The sequence below is a fragment of the Phymastichus coffea genome, unplaced genomic scaffold (assembly GCF_024137745.1).
Source record: "Phymastichus coffea isolate CEN01 unplaced genomic scaffold, Cenicafe_Pcof_1.1 PCOF00004, whole genome shotgun sequence".
In the NCBI taxonomy this organism is placed as follows: domain Eukaryota; kingdom Metazoa; phylum Arthropoda; class Insecta; order Hymenoptera; family Eulophidae; genus Phymastichus; species Phymastichus coffea.
This window is the reverse complement of record NW_026706815.1, coordinates 2,071,523-2,096,673: the sequence shown is the minus strand read 5'-3', so window position 1 is coordinate 2,096,673 and position 25,151 is coordinate 2,071,523. Positions and strand designations below refer to the sequence as shown.

The window sequence follows — 25,151 nt, the reverse complement described above, 5'->3', positions numbered from 1 at the left end:
GAAAAAACATATAATTACACTGTAACTCCTTATTCGGAAATTCGCCACTATTTCGTGCTGTAACGATATCGCTAAATCACTCAAATTCAATTTACGATATCTCGATGGAAAAAAAAGATTTTTTAAATCTGAAAAAAGGGTTTTGAAGGGTAAAAGTAGTACTTGGAGATAGCATTGCTAGTTTTTTAAAATAAAATTGGCTTACGACGTAATACTACGCGAAATATAGTGAAAAATCGTGTTTTTTGAACTTTTAGGTTAGGATTTCTCGAAAACCTAGGGTGATGGAGCAATTCTGAGGTCAGATTCGGTTTCAGCGCACCAAAAACGTTTGGGAACGTACTGTCTGGTTTCTGGGTTTTTCCATTTTTTAAATTTTGTCGGCCTGTGTAATTATAGGAGACTTCAACGCAAGATCAGGAAACGAAGGAAGGGAATAGGAGACAGAAGAAAACCTAGAAGAAATTAAGGCTGAAGATAAAGTGTAAAACGCGGAGGGAGAAGAAATGATAAAATGGCTAGGAGAAATGGGCTTAGTGATAACGAATGGGAGAAAAGGAGATGAAGAGGGAGAAATAACATATATAGGAGCGAGAGGAATGTCAACGATAGACTATGTAGTAGGTAAAGAGAAATGTGATGAGGCGATAAAAAAGGTTCAAATAAAGGAGAGGGTAAAGTCGGACCACTTACAATAGAGGTGGAATTGGGAGACAAAATAGCGGAAGAAAGAAAAGAAGAGGAAGAAAGAATGATAGACGACTGGAGTGAAGAAGGTATAAGGGAGTATCAGAGATGGATAGACGCAATAGCGGGAACAGATAAATGGAAAGATATAAAAAATAGGGTGAAGAACGCAGTTGTAGAAAAGAAGTTAAGGAAAAAAAAGGATAAAAAAAAAGCTGGTGGAGAAAAGAATGTAAGGCAAAAAGGGAAAGGGTGATGGCAGAGTTAAATAAGGTAAGAAAAGGGGAAGGAGACAGAGGCAAATACTTAGAAGCAAAGAGAGAATACAGAGAGGAAATAAGAAAAGCAAAAGAACATGAAGGGAAAAGAGTTGCAGAAGAAATAAGAACAGATAAGACGAGAAGAAAATTCTGGGATAAAGTGAATGGCAATAGGAAGAAAAGAATTGGATTAGATGAAAATATAGGAAAAGAAGAATGGATAAAGCACTTCAAGGAACAATTGGGAGAGAAAGAACAGGAAGAAAGTAAAGGGGAAGAAACCGAAACAGCGAAGGAGAGGAAGGTGAAGAAATTAAAGTAAAAGAAGTAGAAGAGGTAATACAAAGAATGAAAAAGAAAAAGGCGACAGGAAAAGATGGTATAGAAAATGAAGCGTGGAAAATGAAGCACGGAAGGCTTGATAAAAGATATGACAAAATGCTTAAAAGGAATATGGAACGGAGAAGGATATCCGGAAGAATTTAGGAAGGGAATAATAGTACCAATATATAAGAAAGGGAGGAAAGAAGAAGTAGGAAACTATAAAAGAATAACGCTGATGGATGCGGGATATAAAATATATGCGGAAATACTGAGAAAAAAGCTGGAAAGAGAACTAGAAGCTAAAGAAACGCTAAGTGATACGCAGATGGGATTTAGGATGAAAAGAGGAACAATGGACGCGATATTTATATTAAAAACAATAATAGGGAAGGAAATAAGGGGAAAAGGAGGAAAACTGTTCGTATTCTTTGCAGACATGAAGGCCGCTTTTGATAAAATAAAGAGAAAGAAAATATGAGAAACAATGGAAGAGAAAGCGATAAATAGAAAAATTAGGAAAAGAATAGAAGAAATATACAAGAAAACTGGGAGTAAGGTAAAAGTTGGAGGAGAAATAATTGGGGAGTTTGAGACTTACAAAGGCGTAAGGCAAGGGTGCCCTTTGAGCACCACGCTATTTAATCTTGCCTTCGTCGACCTGGAAGTGAAGATCAAGCAGGTGCAGGAAGGAGGGGTAATGATAGGAAGGAAGAAAATATGGACATTAGGATACGCAGATGATATAGTGATGATGGCAAAGAGTTAAAGTGGAATGAAAGCAATGCTGAAAAAATTAAAAAGATATCTGGAAGAAAGGGGATTAGAGTTAAATGTAGGAAAATCAAAGATGATGAAATGCAGGAGAGGAGGAGGAAGAAGAATTGGAATGGGAAGATGAGAAGATAGAGATGGTGAAAGAGTACAACTACTCAGGATATGTGATAAGCAGAAATAATGGAAATAAAAAGCAGATAAAGAAGGTAGAAGGTAAAATAAATATGGGACTCGGAAAGATATGGGGACTAGGAGAAAAGCTATTTAGAGAAAACTGGGAGCTAAGGATGAACCTGTTCGATGCTCTGGCGAAAAGCGTGATTATGTATGGAGCAGAAATCTGGAGATGGAAGAGATATGAGGAAATAGAGAGACTATAACTAAAATACATAAAGTGAGTATTAGGATTAGATAGAAACACGCCAAGTTACCTAATACGATGGGAAACAGGAAGACAAGAAATGAAAGAAACAGCATTAGAAAGAGCAATGAAGTATGAAAACAAAATAAGAGAAGAAAGAGATGACTCAATAAAAAAAGAAGCATGGGGAGAATTAAAGAAAAGGGAAAGAAATGAAAAAAATATAAAGGGTAAGAAGGAGGAGAGAGAGGAAAGGCTGGAAAAAAGTAAAATATACAGAGAGAGAGAGAGAAGAGGGAGATGAAATGAGGGAAGAGTTTTGGGAAGAAATAAGAGATGAGCTAAAGAAAAAAGATGAAAAAGAACTAGAAGAAAAGCTAGAAAAATCAAGATACATAAACGAGTGGAAAGAGCTGAAAGAAGAAATGAAAAGGTATAAGTTAAAGGAAATTCAAGGAGAGGGAAGAATAAAAGGCCTACAAATAAGGGAAAGGTTTAGGTTAGGTAATGAAACGAGAGTAGCAGGTATTGGGAAAAATAAGAAAATAAGAGATGCAGAATGTGTATGAAAGAGGAAGAAAATTGGAAGCACATGGTAGAAAAATGTGAAAAAAGCAGAAAGGAATGGGAAGAATGGGAAATAATAATAGGAAGCAAAGAAAAGATAGCGTGGATGATGGAGATAAAATGGAAAAGAAGAACAAACGAAGAGAAGAAAGAAAAAGAAAAGCAAGAAGACGAAGCTGCAAGACCCTAAGAAGAGACGGAAACAGAAGACAGAGAAGCAAGACTCGCAGACACATCTTCACACACATACATACACACACATACACACTAAACCCAAACATACGCGCAAACATAAACATACACATGCACACACACACAAGACACAAGTACCAGCAACTACACAAGCGAGACGAATCAGGTATTGAAGGATGGAGCAAAATGTAAAAGAAGAAGAATCGAAGAAGAGAAAGAAACAGGTAAACTAGAAGGCAAATCATAAGATACTAAGGAAAAATAAGTGAGGTTGAGGAAAGGAAAGGCAGAGGGAGCAATAGGAAACAAGAAAAAGGTGTCAAAGCCTGAATAAGGAGAAAGATAGATGAAATGATTAGCAAGAAGGAGAGCAAAAGCAAAGGAAAGGCAAAGGTGAAAAGGCAAAAGAAAGTAATAAAGGAAAAGCCGAAAAGAAAACATGCAAGAAAGAGAGAAAAAAAAAATAAACAGAAGAGCGGAAAAGGCAGATTGTGGAGAGAGAAAGAGGAAGAGAAGATTAATCAGAAGAAAAATGAGAAGAAAAGAGGAAAAGGCAGGCGCAGAAGACGGACACAAGAGTTGCAGACACACCTACAAACGCACATATTTACACAACCCATACACACACACACGCACGCGCGCACTCACACACACACACACACACACACACACAAAACACATACATAATCAACTACACAAACTAGATACGAGACACAAATAGTAATATAAGAAATGTAAACCAAATGTAACATATAAGATGTAAATAAATAAACTAAACTAAACTAACTAACTATAAATATTCTCCTGCCTTTCAGTCTATTTTATTCAATTCGAAATATGCTGTTAATATAGTTTCTATAATTATATTGATAATTGATTCTTCATTCTCTTCTTTACTTTTTATTGATTTCCTTTGTATACAGCTAAACGATGCATTACATGTGAAATATCATGTAATGGCTACTCTAGTAGTCTGTGCATAGCTTCTGGTGGACATAAATATCTCGTATTTAGATATTGCCTAATTTCATCATAGTTATTATATTTATCATCGATATCACTTTACTCTTTTTCAAGCGAATCTTCATTATTTTTTTTTCAAATTTACATTTGCGTCTTTTATTTTAATAAATGCACAGTTATGACCTTTACAACAATATTTGAAGAAATATTTGATACATTGTACAGTCGAGCATACTTCAACATTAATATGCCCATCAAATTTCAGCAATACATATGGGTTATATGGTTATATGGTACATTTTCCTAAAATCCCTTTTTTTATTACTTCATTTTTTAATTCTTCCACATTTTGCTGAAATACCTTGGTAATAATATCAGGGCTATCTATAGGACTTTCATACTCCTCTATATTCTCAGTAATCTCTTTCTAATTTGAATTACATGTCATTGTTATAAATAAATCTGGTTTCCTATAGTGATTTACAATTTTCATAGAATCGATATAATTTTGTTTTAAAAACCTCGAACTGCCCGTAAAATTTGATGGTAAGAGAACCATTATTAAAATTTTCATATTTTTAGATTAATTTTTTCAACGTAAATAATGCCACTATAACATTCACTTCTCAATCTATCTTGATTTTTTTTATGTAATATAATCTTGAGCTTCCTTCTTTTACGAATGCATCAACCGTAGCTTGTTGACTTATTTTTCCAAGATTTACACATGGATTGAATCCATTTCTTACACACATTCTGTAATTGTAAAATTGAAGATTTGATATGTTCCTATTCCCAGCATTAGTTTTCATACCTGGTATCCATCCGTATTAACCGTTACGATAAATAAGTGGATACGTCATTGAATCGGTATGTTTACTAATAGGCAGAATACTAATAGGTTTTTCATATTTTGAGTATATTCTAAGATCACGTTCTTTTGGAGGTTGCCTGTTCTACCCAACAATTATTATTGCAACTTCGTTGTACGTATCGTTATTATATCTATTTTTATCTAATTTTTCGTATCCTTGTATTGACATTGTAATATTTTTCAGTAAAATTGTGAATGAAATCAAACATTTACACACATTATTCTATTTTTATGATTACCTTTAATCCCTACCATAAAATAATTTTAAATATTCTTTATATACATTTCGTAAGTGTAGCTCATCTATATTTAAATTATTATATTTGTAATATGCAATATAATATTATTATTATTAATATCATTTTCAAATTTTTCAAATAGTATGACCTGAATATTTCAAGAAATTCGTCATTATAATTATGATAATATTGAACAATATATTTGACATAAATTTTTTTTCTAACAACGATATATACGTTATATTAGCGATTCATCTTACTCAATAAATCGCAACTTCAAAAAAAATGTATACTACACTTGTGGAAAAAATCAAAGGATCAAAAAAAAATTCAAAATTTTTTGATGCTTTTTAAATGGCTGTATTTCCTTTGAAAATGGTCGTACTGGAATTAAAAAAAAAGCGTTTTCAAGTTTAAAGTTTCTAGTTTTGAGATCTCATAATAAAAAAATTTTTCAAGCAACATTTTTGCTCAATCCTCATGAATACCAAAAAAAATTTTTTTGTGAAATTTTTTCAGTTTTTTTTTAGTCTACGAACTTGGAAAAAATTTTTCTAACTCAGCCACTATATGAATCGGATAACTGTTTATTCAGCTTTAATTTTCATATTTGAAAAGTTCAATACCCCCACCTCTCACTAAGATATTGAACATTGAATGGAAAAGGATCTTTTTGTCTTTAACCATCAATATCTCAGCAACCGCTGATTGCACAAAAAAATGAAGGTAGGTTTTGAAATCTTGAATAAATTTCCCAAAAAACTGTACAACTGTTTTTGAAAAAAAAATTTTTTTTTATTCTGCAACGATCGACGAAAATCGTTTTGACTCGCGTGGGTTACTAAGCGGTTGAGCGTAACAGCCGCGATCGGTTTGAGAGAGAGAGAGAGAGAGAGGGCGTGTTAGGGGCAATGACCGGGAGGGGAGAGTTAGCTAGCCAGTATGACTGTGACATTCAGTCCGGCTGCATCATAGCGATCGAGTTCCAAACGTTTTACCGTTTTCTGAGTGAGATCCAGGGAGTGCAGCATAATTAGTGAGAGTAGAGCGAAGGGAGTGACAAGTGCGTGCACTGTTAAACGTGCCCGGCTACAGGAGTTGCTAGAGCAACCTCATCGTCCCCTGCTACCACGCTACAGCAACAGCAGAGCTACAACAGCAGATCAGCAACCGCAGAGGCAGTTGATCCGAAGCGCGTGCATCGGATACGGTTGGCCACCGTATCCCGATCAATTCCGCGGTAGGTGCCCAGCCTTATTAATTATAATTGGCCTGCGATCCCGCGCTGCGTGCGCGGTGATATTATTAAAAGCGTGCGAGCGAATAGTCCGCGACGATCGCGAAATTCACTCTCTCTCTCCTCGTTTGTATTGTCATTCGAAATTGCGTGCGAAAGTCTCTTGGCAAATCCCTCCCTTATACAAGTTTTGAATAAATAAAGTGATCTGAGGTTAAAACGTAACGATCTCATTGTTTTGTCTCCCCTTTGTCCGAGAGCTGTGTTATTGTTTACGTTCGATTCTTACGCGCCGGTAGTTCAGCACGAAACACCTAAGCAATATACGAAGCTGCTCGTCAACCGAGTTGTCGGCAGTGGTCGACGGAGCGCTGCGAAGCGAGCGCGCCAGCGCCCCTAGCGGAGAGATCGAGAACCCAACTTGGGACGGTAAGAGAACTCTGCGCAGGCGCACTCCAGGACAAGGTGAGTTAGTGTGCTTATAGCACATAGATAACAAGGCGTCGTTTGACCATACGAATAATCATAATAGATAGGGATTAGTGGTTAAACGGCAGCTTGTTACAATTCTTTACATTAATTTGAAAAACAAGAAAAAAAGGGTATTTGGTGGCTTTTGGGATAATCAAGCGTTAAGTTGGAACTATCGAGAAAACCAGAAATGTTAAGCGTGTCTTTTACAGTGTAACGAGCGGGCTCGTTAAGAGATAGATGAGCGATTTTTAAAATAGCGCGCCATACACGGAAGACCCGCGCAGCGAGAGAGAGAGGGAAATAGAAAAAGGCACGCGGGTTCGAGAGTACACGTGAGACCAGCAAGGAGACCGCACGCGATCGAGATCCCTTTGTTTTTTATTGAAAAATCGAGCAACGTACCGATTCCGGCGGAGTAAGATCAAGAAATTGAGAAGTGTGAACACTGTGACTGAGGGAGATATTCAGCAGTGACCGGCGTGTGAGGACGACCGAATCGAAGGCCGTCACCCGGACAGGGAGATCCGACCCGTCGCCCACCATCCACGAGGATCGACCCATAGGCCTCCCAATCTCGACAACCTTGGGCGATGACCTTCGCATAATCAGACCCGGGAATTAAGGCGTAGCTGTCTGCAGCAGCATTCGCCCGCGTAAGTTGTCCGTTTCTTTTCGATATTGTGAGCGGGAATTCCGAGCAGCGAGCGCATGTAAACAGCATCGGCTGCGTGTCATTCAGAGTTGTATTTTCCGTCTCTCTCTCTCACGCGTTCGTACGATTAGGCTGCGTATCGCGAATTTCTCGGCCACCGTAAATAGTGCACTGATGTGGATATAAGCAGTTAATAAATTCGGCAGAGATATACTAAATAAGCCGGCATATTCACTCGATGATCCCGAATATTCTCTACGTTCCCTTTTCCTTCGCACCGTTTTCTAAGAACCTTCGACCATTGCTTTCCCTTATTATTTCGTGCTTTCGCGCCCGTTTTCAGGTTACGCGACAAGCACAGAGCTAGTCAGAAGAGGAAAATAACGGACGACGGTAGTACATAGATCTTGTTAACGGACGACGATTTATTACACTTAATAAATCAACGACCGTTACAGTGGCACCCAACTTACACGAAAACAAAGTGTAGGAAAAATAAAGAACCCCGACGAGAGAATTGACAGGGCGCGCACGAAGAAAATTCCGAGAGAGAGAGACTCGCGCTAAATTAAAAATAAAAGTGTGTGTGTATAAAAGCAAACACCACGGAGTTTCAAAGCGGTAAAATTTGTCGAACGTACTCTGGCCACGAAATAAACATATTGTATAAACAGACCATTGTAAGGCCGAGAGTAGCTACTAACGAAAACAAAATTTCGAGGCCAGAGAAGAATACAGTGAGCACGATAAAGTGAGCGCGTAAGCTTGTAGTACTTGTAGCGCGCTCAAGAAGCACCGACACCGTGACGTCATAAGCCGTGAAGAGAGAGAGCGAGCAAAACACAGCGGTAACAGGCTCGTCGCATAGCATAGAGCAGTGAATACTACCTATTCAAACAGACTTATATTTAATAAGAGAATCGAATTTCACGTGCACATTTTTTTTGTAACACTTATTTTTTTCCCTTCATTCTTTCTCTTTTCAACATAGACTAAAACAAGTTGAGCCCGCTCTCTCGGCAAAAATATCACGGCGCGAGAAAATTGTTTGCTTCAATAAAATTGTCTTTTCAAAATATTCAAATTTTTTAAAATTATTGATAGAAAATTTAAAAATAGAAAAATATAGAAAATAGAAAACTGCTCACTGTACGACGACAAATTTATACAAATAATTACGCCGATAAAAACTAACAAATTTTCACCTACAAACAGTAAGAGAAAATTAATAGGTAGGAAAATTGTAAAATCAGCGTAGAAAAGGCAAATTAAGAAACTTCGCGGTGAATACCACAGTAAAAATTAAAATTTAATCACCCTAACGGATTATAATAATTTTTTTTGATTTTGGATAAATTTTTTTTCTGATATTTCTTTAAGTGGTATCGAAAATTATAAAAATATAAAAGTACACACACACAAAACAAACATCTACATCGTGTGGTTGACAGACCCATCGACGTGTTCTGCGCATAGCTGCCTGTGTGTCTCGTAAAACCACCTTCAGCAGAATTATTCGCCGTATTCTACTGTCAACTCCCCCCCGAGGGCTGTGCTGGGGGGTTCCATCGTGGCTGTTTCGTTGGTGGTGGCCTCTTTGAAGTGCTTGCAGGAATCACGGTGTCATAGTGCAGTGTCACCGTGTCTTGAAAGTTCACTGTTCTACCGGGCGGCTGTTATGTTTCTTTGCTTGGCGACGATGGCTGGTTTTCCTGGAGCAAGTATATTTTATTTTCTATATTGCCTATCCTCTGCAGAGCCCTAGTCATCCTGGATGTTTCCGTGGCCTGGGTAGCGCATATGGTTTGTGCCGTCTGTGCTATTGATAACACGTACTGGCGCTCTCTTTCCATTGCCTTTTCGACTCTTTTAAGTCGATGTATCCATTCGTTCATTACTTCCTTGATCTCTGCAAGGATTGTAACGGGGTTGACCCTTTCATAATATAGCGTGAGCATCTCGGTATCTGACGTTATCGAAGCTTGGTCTTCTTCGAGCCCGTCGCTTTTTGAGATCTTTTCTGCTCCTTTTGATAGGGATTGGCCCACTGTTAGATTGAGCTTGATTGCGATTTCATCGTCGGTAAGTAACCTATATAGGGGGTGGTTTTCGCGATCGGTTGCTCCCGTGTCTTCCAGCGCTTTGCATTCCTTGGAGATGTAGGCGGATCTTAACTCGTTTCTCCGAATAGGGTCTTGGGCGATTTCTTGGGCTGTCGTTTCGTCGAAATCAGCCGATGTATAGTCGCCCATTAACCAACGCTGGAGTTTCTTTGCCCTGGTTATCTTTTCACCGTCGCTTCTTAATTCCAAAGTTGCTAGAGTTTGATCTAGTCGATAATTATCTAGATTACTTATCCACTCCTCTATTTCTACTTCTGTGTCATCCATGTATCTCATGTTTGGCATATTTATATTTATTATTATCCCTCGATGTGCGCGTTGAATTAGATCTGAAGGCGGTGGTCATCGAGCCATCCAAGAGTGGATGGTCTAGCCCCGTAGTGATGGTCAAATAGGGGGACCGAACTTGGAGGTTCTGCGTGGATTTGAGGGAGGTGAACGCGGTCACGGAGCTAGACGCTTACCCCATCCTCTTCATGCAAGATATTTTACGCAGGCTAAGGGATGCCAAGTTCATATTGACCCTCGACCTAAATTCGGCCTACCATCAAATTAACCTGAAGAAGGAATCCCGTCCGGTGACGGCGTTCACAGTACCAGGTATGGGTCACTTCCAGTTTGTGAGAATGCCATTCGGCCTCTCATACGCCGGCGCGACCTTTTAGCGGGCCATAGATTCAGTAATCGGCCCTAATATGGATCCTTTCGCCTTCGCGTATCTCGATGACATAATAATCGTCTCATCGACATTCGAAGAACACAAGGAGCATTTGCGAAAGGTATTAGAGGCGCTCAAGGAAGCCGGCATGTCCATAAGCTTGGAGAAAAGTGCCTTCTGCAAATCGGAGGTACGATACTTGGGCGTACTAATGAATCGAGACGGGATACGTCCGGATCCCGAGAAGGTACGCCCAATCCTAGAGTTTTCGGTTCCCAGGAATGTGAGAAAACTCCGTAGCTTCATGGGTATGGCCTCATGATACAGGAAATTCATAGATGACTTCGCCACGATCGCAGAACCCCTCAACACGCTCTTGAGAAAGAAGTTTTCATTCGTATGGGGCCCTGAGCAACAAACGTCGTTCGACCTGATAAAAAGGTTGATGACGACGGCACCAATCCTCCAACCACCCGATCCGAAGGAGACACACCGACGCAAGTGATACAGGCTTGGGGGCGGTGCTGACATAGATAGTGGAAGGGAGTGAAAGAGTCATCGAATTTGCCAGTCGTACGTTGAGCCAACCAGAAAGGAACTTCTCGGTTTCCAAACGCGAGTGCCTCGGAGTAGTATGGGCCATTGAGAAATTCCGGCCATACATAGAAGGTTATCACTTCAAGGTGATAACCGATCATAGTTGCCTCAAGTGGCTGAGGAGCATGAAGAATCCGACAAGCCGCTTAGCTCGATGGGCGCTTAAGCTACAGGGGTATACCTTTGAGGTAGAACATCGTAAGGGTGCCCTACTCATGTGCCTGACTGCCTCTCAAGAGCTTATGAAGAGGATGGCGAGGAAGACTCGATCCTGTGCGCCATGACCTCGAGTGAGTGCACTCAGGATAAGTGGTTCTTGGAAACCTTGCAGGCAGTGACGGATGAGCCGGAGAAGAACTCGACATGGAAAGTCATGGGAGGAAATTTATATACATACCGCCCAGACACATAGTTCGGTGAGTTGGGCGATGAGGAAGAAGCATGGAAGTTAGTAGTGCCCAAAGAACAAAGGAAGTCAATTTTGGCCGAGTACCACGACGCCCCGACGGCTGGGCACCTTGGGCGGGAAAAGACGCCGCTTTTACTTCTGGCCAACTCTCCTAGGCGACACCGCCCAATATGTAAGAAGTTGTACGGTGTGCCAACAGTGCAAGGTGGAACAACGCCCACCCTATGGCACGATGGGGCGCCGCCAAATAGAAAAGCCGTGGCAGATAGTGACCGCGGATATAGCTGGAGCCCTTCCTCGAAGTCCTAGAGGGCATGAGAATATCTTGGTGTTCGTGGATCTATTCACTTAATGGGTAGAGTGTACCCCCTTCGGAAGGCCACAGCCAAGTATATAGTACGAGAATTCCACGATCAAATAGTCACACGGTGCGCCAGAGATCTTCCTGTCGGACAATGGCACGGAATTTAAAAATAAACTGGTGGGAGAATATCTCGACAGTAATGGAATATCGCGGGACCTGCCACCAATTTATTGCCAACGAGCGAATCCGACGGAGAGATATAACCGTACCCTAAAGACTACGTATGATCAAATCATACCTCGAGGAGTAACACAAGAATTGGGACGAGAAACTTCGTGATCTCTGTTTCGCTCTTAATACCGCCGTCCACAGCTCAACCAAGGTTAGTCCCGCCATGCTGAATTATGGGAGACAACCGGTGCCGCCTTCGACGGTCCGGCGCAAACAGGAGTTGGTAAGGGCAGAGAACGAAGCAGACCAATCACGTGAAGACTGGGCGGATTACATGAGTCACCTGCCCGAGCTGTTCGAAACAGCCACTGAAAAGGCGCGACGTAAACAGGAACGCCAGAGAAAATGTTCGACCGAAAGCGACGCCAAGTCTCGTTCAAGGTTGACGACTGGGTGTGGTACCGTAACCGCGTCCTATCATCAGCGGCAAAGGGAATAGCGGCTGGCTTGGCGCCGCTGTATAAGGGCCCGTACGTCATCATTGAAAGACTGGGTGCGAATATCTTCAGAATAGCCAACCACCAGGAGACTATCGAAGGCACGGTACATGCCGAAGACCTCAAACCATTCTACGAAGCGACCAAGGAAGAAGAAGGCGAAGACATTCGACCGCCGAGGGACATCGAGGCGAAGTGCGACCCGCCAGCGACATGCGACGAATCGAACGACGGCAACCGCGAGAGGGACGGCCCCGAACGCACCACGGACTCAATTGATGCACCCCCGCAATCGGAAACCAAGGATTCCGAGGTGGGGAACGCACCAGGACGGCGACGACGTGGGCGGTCCCCTAGAAGATCACAGAGTCAGGGAACCCCGATCTCTGAAAAGAGAAGCAGGGGTCGCCCAAAGAAAACCGTACCAGTGGTGCGTCGGGTAGTCGAGCGCGCGGCTTCGAGCGAAAAGCGGGGAGACGAGCCTCCCATACGAAGACGCGGGCAACCTCGGAAATCGTAGCATAAACTCGTTAATTGTAATACCCACCCCGGGATACGAGAAATCCATATTATGTAACCATTTATCTTTTTATCTTTTTCTATCATATCATATATCGTACTCATGTCAAACATCATTCATCTACCTCAACCCGATGTCTTCCTCCTTCCCAACCCCAGGATGGAGACAATCATCAGAGGGAACGTGGACTGGATGGAGGAAAAGCTCCAGTACCTCCACCTATCGGACTCCGCGCAGACGAGAGTCACAGAGATCCTGGGCCGGATGAAAAGAAAGTTGGTCAAGACCCGAGACCTCGAAGACCCGACCCGCGTGGAGGAAATGATGGTGGACGTGGCCGACGCGGCCCTCAACGAACTAAGCGAGGTGAACATTGGGCGCGTCGCGAGGGAACTGATCGTGCACACTAAAGTACGGTTCCTCGCTCAACTCGGACGCGCCAACAGCCAAGGAGAAGCGATGCTCGCCCCGGGAGATCGGCAGAACGATCATCCAATTCGAATCGCCGAGGTGAGGAATCCCACCCCGGGAATCCCAGTGGTCACCCACAGATCGGGCTTGGCCCCACCACCTCCATCGGACGGTCTGAGGGAACTCTGGGAGAAGTTACTGCCGATGCCCACGAGTAATGGGCGACCACGACCAGCCCCGGGACACCCAAACTCACCAGCGGGGGCGAGACGAGTGGGGACGGCAGAGGCAGCCACTAACACCGAGGCTGCTCTCTCCACCGATACACCCGGCCGCACGGAGGCTCCTCCCTCCTCCATGGGCTCCTCGGCCAACCGGGAGCCCACCACCGGTCCTAGCGCCGCAGCCACAACACGAGCCGGCGGCCAACAGACACGGGACCAGAGGACGCTGCTGCCCCACAATCGGAGAGACCATGGCATCAGCGGGAATACCCCAGGCGAAACCGCCCGTACAACCGGGATGATTGGCCTACCTCCCCCTTGGTCTGGCCTATGGAATCTTCTCTGGAGGAAAAGTGGGGGATCCTTCGCAATGCCCTCCAAGAGGTAGACAGTGCCTGGAATTTCGTGCGACTCCTCACCTACAACACCACCATGAGGTTCGCCGAATTCCAAGACTATGCCGGCGCTGCCCAGATGGCCGGGGGATGGACTGAGAAGATCGACACCTGGCAGTCCTATACCACGGCCATCAGGAAGATCTGAGCCACCCGGACCCAAGAGCACGAGGATCGGGCTCGCAGAGGCCACAGAGAGGCTCCGGGCGAGACCCATAGCCACCGTCCCGGGTCAACCTCCAGCGCCAACATCAGCATGGAGGCATCCTCGTCCAGAGGAGGGACGGTGAATATCACCATCGCCCCGAGTAGGGAAAGGAGCCAGAGTGGGCAGCGCGGACGAGTGCTGCCTGAGGAATTCTATAGTAAGCAGAGCCGGCGCAACCCGAAGGAAGGTGAACCCGAACCAGCTCGACCCCAGCAATAGGAGGGAAGGACTCTCCCTCTCGCAGGCGCAGGGATGCGCCCGATGCGGACATCCGGGTGTGACCCGGTCCAGCAGATGTCCAAACATCCTCAACCACCCGCCAGTGGGAAAACCAAGCCGACCCCCTTAGCTCCTCTCCTTGAATAAAGAGATCTCATTTTACCATAACAAGTCGTACATTCATTTCACCTCATGATCACCCCTGGCCACCCTCGCTCATCATCGCGCAAACAAGGGGTTCGTCCAAACTCCCGGTAAGTTTAGACTAGGAAGGGGCTGTAACGAGTGGGCTCGTTAAGAGATAGATGAGCGATTTTTAAAATAGCGCGCCATGCGCGGAAGACCCGCGCAGCGAGAGAGAGAGAGAGAAATAGAAAAAGGCACGCGGGTTCGAGAGTACACGTGAGACCGACAAGGAGACCGCACGCGATCGAGATCCCTTTGTTTTTTTATTGAAAAATCGAGCGACGTACCGATTCCGGCGGAGTGAGATCAAGAAATTGAGAAGTGTGAACACTGTGACTGAGGGAGATATTCAGCAGTGACTGGCGTGTGAGGACGACCGAATCGAAGGCCGTCACCCGGACAGGGAGATCCGATCCGTCGCCCACCATCCACGAGGATCGACCCATAGGCCTCCCAATCTCGACAACCTTGGGCGATGACCTTCGCATAATCAGACCCGGGAATTAAGGCGTAGCTGTCTGCAGCAGCATTCGCCCGCGTAAGTTGTCCGTTTCTTTTCGATATTGTGAGCGGGAATTCCGAGCAGCGAGCGCATGTAAACAGCATCGGCTGCGTGTTATTCAGAGTTGTATTTTCCGTCTCTCTCTCTCACGCGTTCGTACGATTAGGCTGCGTATCGCGAATCTCTCGGCCAGCCTAAATAGTGCGCTGATGTGAATATAAGCAGTTAATAAATTCGGCAGAGATATACTAAATAAGCCGGCATATTCACTCGATGATCCCAAATATTCTCTACGTTCCCTTTTCCTTCGCACCGTTTTCTAAGAACCTTCGACCATTGCTTTCCCTTATTATTTCGTGCTTTCGCGCCCGTTTTCAGGTTGCGCGACAAGCACAGAGCTAGTCAGAAGAGGAAAATAACGGACGACGGTAGTACATAGATTTTGTTAACGGACGACGATTTATTACACTTAATAAATCAACGACCGTTACAACAGTTCATTATGTCCACAAAAACCCCACAAAATTTCAATGCAATCGATTAAGCCGTTTTTTTGTTTTATTCAATGAAATTTTTGAAATAATTAAAGGATCACAATTATGACTTTAAATGATCATAATCTTGAAAAAAAGGCAAAGAAAATTTTTTTTTTAATTTTGAAACTTTTTTTTCAATGACTCGAAAAAATTTTGAACAAAAACTACCGCCGGCATCAGCATTACTCGAAGCGTACCACATGGAGGTTGCCCGGTTGGATTTACGCTTCATGTGTGTTTTTTTAGGAGAAATGAGACCCGGAGGCTCATCAGTTCCTCCGAAGTTAATGACGCCAAACTCATTCTCCTAAGAATGTGTATGTGTGTGTGTGTGTGTGTGTATGTGATGAGGGAAAAAAATTTTTCAAAAAAAGCATTGCAATTCTCTTAATAACGGGTATTGCCACCCCTGTTCTCAATAACGGGTGCCAAGCGTTCAGTCATATTAATGCAGCGGGTAATCTGGGATGCGGAATGGTGTTGTAGAAGTGCACGCTCTGATGCGGCCAAGTTGTACAAATTTGGATACTCTCTGCACAAACGACGACCCATTATGTCCCAAACATGCTCGATGGGGTTGAGATCTGGACTCATTGGTGGGTGCCGTAGCAATGTGATGTCATGTCGTTCTAAGAAGCGTCTGGTGATGTTAGCTATGTGTGGACGTGCGTTATCTTGCATTAGAATAAACGCCCTCTGATGTTGTCGTCTGCGCAGTACAATCGGTCTTAAAATTTGGTTAATGTAGCGCTGAGCTGTTAAGTGTTCGTGTACAATCAGCAGAGGTGTTCTCCAATTTTGTGAAACGCTGCCCTAGACCATGACTGATCCACCGCCGTAGGCAACAATTGGACGAACAAAATTCTGGCGAAAACGTTCTCCACGACAACGCCAAACAAGGGGACGTCGGTCGCTCCCATTAAGGACGAACCGGGATTCGTCAGTGAATAAAATATTTCCCCATTGTCTTAATGTCCAAACCTGATATGCATTAGCATATGCTAAGCGTGCTCGGCAATGTCTCGCTATCAAAAGGGGTACACGATTAGGATGTCGTGCATTTAACCCAATTTCGTGAAGACGGTTGATTACTGTTCGGGAAGAAATGTTTCGCACTTGATGCCGTTGTCGATGTCTTTATCGCTGTTGTACCCGTTTTGGGAAATTTCTTGCCACGATATTTGCATTGATGAAAATTCACGTCGAACTTGTCGGACAATCGCCCGATTATCGCAAATAATCGTGACACGATGGCGACCTTGTCCAAGGCGACGATTGTATTGGTTCGTCTCCCGGTATCGCGCATACGTTCGAGATACGACAGATTGACTATCTGGATTGACTCATCTGGATAGCAACATCACGTTGACTGTAACCTTCTTCAAGCAGGGTGATCAAACGAGAAACCTCCGGTTCTGATAAATGCCGTCTAACCATGATCGAAAATGAAATGAATTTTTGATTTTTGCAAATTTATGAATTTTTTTTTGTAATGCAAAAGGAGTGGTTTTGAAAAAAAACTGTTTTTTTAGCGCTGCAAGAGTTCACGAAAATTAATGATAAGCAATTTCTGAAAAACGTGTAGATCGAGTTCGAAATTCGATTGGGTATATCAACTTTATTTACAATTTAATTAAAATTTTAATTTTAGTTGAAGTTTACAAATAAGGAAAATTATGAAATGCTATAACAGAATCGCTTTAAAAAGGGCAAAGATTATGATCATTTATGATCGTAAATCCGACCGGGCAACCTCCATGTGGTTATGCTTCGGGTAATGCTGATGCCGGTGGTAGTTTTTGTTCCAAATTTTTTGGAGTCATTAAAAAAAAGTTTCAAAATTAAACAAAAAAATTTTCTTTGCCTTTTTTTCAAGATTATGATCATTTAAAGTCAAAATTGTGATCCTTTAATTTTTTTCAAAAATTTGATTGAATAAAACAAAAAAACGGCTTGATCGATTGAATTGAAACTTTGTGGGGTTTTTGTGGACATAATGAACTGTAAAAGACACGCTTAACATTTCTGGTTTTCTCGATAGTTCCAACTTAGCACTTGAATATCCTAAAAGCCACCAAATACTCTTTTTTTCTTGATTTTTCAAATTAATGTAAAGAATAAAAAAATTTTTTTTTCTAAAACAGTAGTTTAGTTTTTTGGGAAATTTATTCAGGAAATTTTAAGGGTTTATGGTTATGATCCTGAAAAAAACAACAATCTTCACAGTGGAAGCATTCTGAATCGCCAAGACCAAAAAAAGCACGTCAAAGTCGGAGCAATGTTAAGTCAATGTTGATTGTTTTTTTCGATTGCGAAGGTGTTATACATCACAACTATATACCAACAGGTCAGACAATCAATACAGAATACTACGTTTAAATTTTGAAACGTTTGCGTGATGCAGTAAGAAGAAAACGGCCGCACTTTTGGGAAAGTGGTAATTGGCTTCTCCATCACGATAATGCGCCAGCGCATTCATCCAATCTTTTGTAGCAGTTTTTGAGCAAACACAATATCGCATTGCTTCAACAACCTCCATACAGTCCCGACATAGCCCCTTGTGACTTTTGGCTGTTTCCAAAACTAAAAAAACCACTCAAAGGACACCGATTCGATGACAAAACAACGGTTGAAAATAATGCGATGAGTGTAGTTAAGGCTATCCCTAAAAGTGAGTTCCAGGACTGTTTTGAAAAGTGGAAACATCGATGGAACCGTGTTATTCAATCAAGTGGGGATTACTTTGAAGAATGCCACCCACCAGATGATAAAGAATAACGCTAGCACGAAAATATAAAGGTAGGCCCGATACTTTCCGGACAGACCTCGTATACATGACTCCGAAAGCATACATATTACTCAAAAAGGAAAGGAAATAAATTACAAAAGAATAACACCGCAATATTAAAAAATCGGTAAAGAGTGGATTAATTTAACAAGATTATGACGCTCGAATCTTCAACGAAAATGACATGGGAACCAACAAAATTAGATTCATTGACAGCCAGTGGGATTTATTCAGAAGAAGAAATAAACGAAATTTTAAGCTCAAAAATACTTCCACCCCTTCCATTCATACTACCAAACATAATACTATACCTTTTCTACAATAACTGGAAAAAAAATGATAACTCTATTCTCAAATATCCTTTCAGTAAATGTAAAACAGCACATTTCACAATTCACGTTAGAACTACATTAAGAGGAGATTTCATGATTTAAATACAGAATCCTCAAATGTAATTCTACAATGGTATAATACTTTGTAACGAAAAGTATTATACTTGTATTTATTATATAATATAATATTTATTAAAATCAATTAATTGCTAAAATTACCTTTTTTCCATTAGTTTACGTTGGATATCGCACTGATATCGAACGATCTCGGCATGAAGGTGAAATATAATTTCTTTCTTTCTTTACAGAAGCTTCGCAATTGATAGAATTCAGCAAATTCAGTAGGTCTAAAAGGCGAGACACTTAACAACACCTCAATTTTTCGATAGTTGATTCGCAACGCGCGACAGATGAACGACTAATTACAGCGCTTACACATTGTCCGTTTAACAATGTTAATAATTAGTGAATTTATATATTATTTCCTTATAAAAGAAGCACAATTTATATCATTGAACATTAAGTGTTTGCGTATATTTATTAATGCTGTCGTCACCTCATTGAAAAGCCAAATCGAATTGCCAGTGTTAAATAAAAAACTAAGTGAACAGAGTAGCGCATTATAACAGCACACGAGCAAAAGGCGGAAGAAAGAACAAACCAGATAAGTTCTATTACTAATTGATTCACACCTGCAGGATTAAGTAAATGGAAACAGTTAAATAATAAATAAATATTTAGAGTGAGAAAATAAATTTACAAGTTTTAACCATCGGATTGAGACTTAATGGGATAAATACAATATAAACCTAATAATCAGTTATATACGTGAAATATTCTAATGTAATATTAAAAAAATAATTCAATAGGTTGAAAAGCAAGAGATCCTGGGTTTAAGCTACGATTGTTATCCTATTTTCTTTTTTTTCTTATTTGTTTTTTTTTGTTTCTTTTTTATTCGTGTTAATATTTTAAAAGATATTTAAAAACTATTTAAATGGATAACTTTAGAAAAAAAAAATCTTTTGTAAATAACACAATGAAAATCCACCTGCATTTTAGAGGAAATACACCTGAATTTATTAAAAATCCACGTAGATCCAGCTGAAAACCCATCCTAAAAATCTTATGGAATCTATATCGGATTCATATCAATCGATATAGATATACAATTGAATTTCCCTATAGAAATTCAGCTGGAATTTCCAACTGAATTTTGTTAATAGCATACTGCGGCTAGTTACTTAGCTCCATCTTTGGGTAATTCTAAATCTTTTATGAGATTTTTTAACTCCTTTTGATAGAAAGTGTCTAAGGTCTTATTCTTGATAACACTTGGTAAATATTTATCTTCTTGACTATCACTTTGATTGTCATATTGCTCATCTGAAGATTCACTAACAATAAGTCCTATTTTATCTGGCGCAAATGATTTCTCAACTTCCATAAATTCTTGGACTGCAGTTTCTATTTTTCGGTTGTTGGATGTTTTTACTGAAGATATATTACCATACATAATTTCAAATATATTGGTTACATTGAATCGAAATGGATTGGTCATAAAAAAAGTAATCTTCTTGGCAAAATGGTTTCCTGTATTTCAGATGATTTAATATTTTAATTCTTTATGCAATAATTACAAGTTATGCGAAGCATCTAGTACATATTTTGATTTACTACCAGTGAATCAAAACATTTTTTGTAATTTATCATCAACATATTAGATAACTTCTGTTTTTTATTAGTTAAAAATTCACCGCAACATAACAGAAATCATAAGATTTGTTATCACACTTAAAGTTTTTGTGTGCCTCCACCTGGACACCTCCACGTAATGACAGCAGAAAATGTCTTTTTTTCTGTTTGTTGTTTTTCAGTGAAACCCTGGAGAAAAGATATAATGCCACCATGGCTAATATATGAGAGTGTATGATACAGAGTTTTAGATTCCCAGTATCGGTAGTTGGTTAGGGTGAGCAAACGGGCCCGCAATCGTCGTCAAGTAACCGCAGATCTACAATAACGGAAATCTTGGCCTCTGTAGAGTATAATATTTTAAGAATAGACTCTACATCTCATACATGTGATGGAAAATCTAATAATTTTTGTTATGGTTTTTGAAAAATTTGAAGTACCGAAACATTGAAGAAATTTATCTGAGAAGTTCATAACTATTTACGAAGAAGTTAGTATATCTCACATGATTTGTAATTACTCTACTATAAGAACAATGTTATTGCGATGGGAGAAAAATCGGGATCGTATTTACTCAGCCTATGATATGGTCTGAGCCATAGTATTGAGAGGATTACTATTTCTGTATGATCAATATGTTTAGTTTTAGCGCAATTCCGAAATCTAAAATCTTGTATGTAGATGTTCGATCAATAAAAATATCAACAATTTACTAAATGACAACTTTCAATGTTCAAAGTTCAATAGTCAAAGAACCTATGAAAGTTAACAAATCATTTGCGTCAGGGAAAATGGAAATTAGTGAATGCTCGGATGAGGAATGCGACAGTCAAGGTGATAGCGAGGAAAATAAAGATTTATGAGCCGTTATCAAAAATGAGTACCAGAAATCTTCGATAAAAAGAAGTTGAATGATCTCAAGAGATTTAGTATTATCCAAAGATGGAGCTGAGTATGTTGCCGCAATATTGAAAAAGAAAAATCTGTTGTCCAAGTGGACTAAAGTTTATTTTTGTCGGTTAAGGGAAAAGAAGTTTCATGAGTTCGTTGCCAAAGATAGAGAAAATTCTATCACATTCAGAATAAATAGAAGAGGGTTAATCATTGAATTGGAATCTAATATTTATAAAGATGAAGAGTGAATGTTATTTATCGACTCTTCTAAGCGGAACCTAAAAGCTAAAACTTTTAAACAATAAAAACATATTTGCACTTATCCCAACAGCTCATTCAACGGAATTGAAGCAAACATACGAGAATTTGAATAAGAAAATTAGAACACCAATGAAAAGTTTGTAGTGATTTTAAAATTTCAACTCTAATTTTGGAACAACAGTCACGTTATAAATCATGCCTATTTTGTGTGACTATGGGATAGTAAAGATAGAAAAATATCACTATAAACAGAAAAAGTGACCGAATTTAACAAATTTTAATTTAGGATTAAAAACTATCTTTCTTAAACTGTTAACAGATCCTTCAAAAATTATGCATTCATCTCTTTACATCAAACTTGGTCTCATGAAGAAGTTTGTCAAAGCTTTAGACAAGTATGGAGAATATTTTGGATACTTAGGACAGATGTTTTCGGATATAAGTGATGCGAAACTTGTCGTACTATTCTTTTATTTGCATTTCTCTGAAAGATTAGCCGACGAACTATTTATTAAAGAAGGAGTCCGAAAGCTATACTGCTTTGCAAGTGGACGAAGAGACAACGTTTTTTGCACGCGTGGAAAAGATAAGGAGAAGAACAGGCAAAATCAATCAATAGAGTTGTAATCAATTGTAATAGCGTCGGCCGTCGAAAGCCGACTATCCTTATTACTAATTATTTGAAAACGAGAGGTAAGGGAGGCAGTATATCGCTTCCAGCAAGGTAGAGAGGAAAATAATTACAATGATTTCGAACATTTCTTTATTACAAAAGCATTTTTGTAAGTGTTAACCAAAACATATATACAACTTAATCTAACTTAATAAATACTTATTATAAGACGAGATAACCAGCACGTGAGCGCCTTGCCAACACGTCTACGGACCTAAACAATTAACCCAACTATTACTAATAATCGTGCCGACCCGTAAGAACCTGGTGCACCACATGAGCCGCGAATTGCCAAAATGAGAAAGAGAAATGAGAGGAAAGGAAGCGACCTGTAGACTAGATAATAGCTCAGCAGAATGGCTCGAATGACTCGTAGATCGACAGGATAGCTTGCCTCACAGGATGATCTTCAGCTTTCGTACCTTTTGCTGATAAACCCACAGCGACAAAGATATTCTTCTCTCTCTCTCCCTCTCTCTCTCTCTCCCTCTCTCTCTCTCCCTCTCTCTCTCTCTCCCTCTCTCTCTCTTCCTCTCTCTCTCTCTCTCCCTCTCTCTCTCTCTCTTTCTCTCTCTTTCTCTCTCTCTCTCTGGTGCGACCGGTTATTTGCAGGTCCTCACGACAAATGTATGAGAGCCAGATTCTGATGCGTGTCATCGAGTCACCAGAGAGTTTTAGAGAAGGACCACAGAAACTCGGCGATGACGAGCACGAATGTATTCCAACACCGTAACTCTGCGCCGTGGCTCCGGCGAAGGACCGCCGCGTCGAGCTTCTCCTATTACACCATTGATTGCCGGCGACATCGTTTCAAACGAGAGAGAGAGAGAGAGAGAGAGAGAGAGAGAGAGAGAGAGAGAGAGAGAGAGAGAGAGAGCAAACAAACCTTTTGATGGGATGCAGCTATAACAACAGAAAGAGGTACCTGATTGCCACTACCACTGCACTTTTTCACTGAGTACCAAATTCCTTAAAGTATTTGCAAGCATCAGAACATGCACTCACACCAGTATCGGCAACACAGTATACTTTTTTAACTCGTACGGAAACGACTATATTGCTGGAGGACACATTAGTCTCGACGAGTGCATCTACTGATGAGAGCAGTGGTCAATTTACTTCGTTAATGATTACTTCTCAAAACTCGATTTATGTTAGCGGCTGCTTCTTTAAATTTCATCTATGTCTGGATAAAAGTACCACGAATTATTTGCATACCAAACGTGATTAGGGTATTCTTAGAGCAATTTTAATTCTGGAGTCAGATTCAGCGACCGCTGAAATCACGAGAGTAATTTTTTGGACTATAGTGATCTTTTCTGTTGATTTTAAGCTGTCCTCGATCTGAACTGAATGGGATCAACTGAATTTCGGACCCGCATTAAGCGATCCTCGAAGCGTATGAAAATCATTGCCTAGTTCTATGAAAGCATATTTTTTTATTTTTGAAATCGTCAAACTAATTCTCATGATATCAATATACAGTGACCTTGAAATGACATTCGAAATGATATTCGAGGTCATAACAAAAAAAATTAAAAATATCGTGAAATTTTTTAAATTAAAATAACGTAAAATTTTCTTTCTAAAATGTACTTTCCGAATTTCCAATCAAAATTAAAGTTTTTGCATAGTAAACATTTGACCTTAAAATGAACTTGACTGAGAGACATATTAAGATCAAACAAACTCTAGATTCACAACCAAAAATCCTCAAACCAAAGAAACACTAGTTAGGTTCTTTTAAACAACTTTTTCCTTAATGTGGCCTACAAATACCCTTGAATCTGACATAATGAGGTCAAACTAAATGCGGATTTGGATTAAACGTATCAAAGTACATAAGAATATATATATGTCGTTTTTGATACAGACCACTTTGTTTGGGTGACTGTTATTAATAGTCTATTTGTTGTTCAATGTTATATACGCGTAGCTTGATCTCAGTTTTAATTATATTTAAATATTTATCTCTATTATAGATGCTTAGATGCTTTTTGCAAGTAAATTTTAAGCCATGTAAAATATTAGTTCTAAATAACGTACAAATTTCATTTAACTCTGTTGTATTTCTAACATACCAGACAAGGTACCGCCTTATAAAGTTAATTCTTTTTTTTCTCATTCGTTATTCGCATTCATTTGGCGCGGTTTAACATTTGGCGGTTGAATATTATTGTTTCTTTACCTACATAAATTAAGTATTTAGTTACAGAAGTCTTCTGCTGTGTTGGAATACAAATATGAACAATTATATAATCATTTTGTAAATAAATTTATAAATTTATGAGAAATATATTATAAATACCTTTAATACCTGCAAATTTTTGATTGATAATTGTTAGTTGGAAGGTCAGTGTATCCAGTTGTAGAGTATGCCATGTAAGCCGTCACCATAGATAACAAATAAAAAATCAATTATTTAAAAATATTATTTATTTAATAACATTATTTTTTATGGGCTTCAATATTCAATCAATATGAAAAAAATATATATAATATAATATAATATAATATAATATTTAATTATTTAAAATAATATATGCAACGGTAGTCGATTTAATTAATCGAACCGTTCGCGATTCTGCTTCTCGCGCGTTAGTTCGAACTATTGAGAGAGAGAGGGGGCGCGCGATCTTTTGAATAAGCAGTTACGCCTCAGCTGTTTACGCGAGTTTATCGCCGATTTGTGTTTTGCACTTTGATTCGCAAAAATAATAAGTTTTCTCTGGGACAAATACGTGCGGGTGTGCAACGACGATATTGCAGCAGCAAGCAGCGGTATAGAAGCAGCAGATAAAAGCTGATAGAGGAAATATAAGGCGGAACAGCTGATAATTGAGGAGCAGCGGCAGTTGAAATTTTACAACAACAATTACGGTTGATCACCGTAATTGCACCGCATGGTAGGTGCACCTCCCGTCATATTAAGCGATACAAAATA

The 25,151-nt window shown here is 40.1% G+C and overlaps 1 protein-coding gene across 1 annotated transcript in view; it reads right to left on the bottom strand.

Annotated features, from left to right (window-relative positions):
• The window catches only part of LOC131666732 (protein unc-13 homolog A-like), a 957,113-nt gene extending 932,549 nt beyond the window's left edge, over window positions 1-24,564 (bottom strand). The window contains exon 1 of the mRNA XM_058939609.1: window positions 24,516-24,564. The gene's annotated coding sequence lies outside the window, so the exon portion shown is untranslated. The remainder of the gene's footprint in view (window positions 1-24,515) is intronic.
• Window positions 24,565-25,151: the final 587 nt, after the last annotated feature.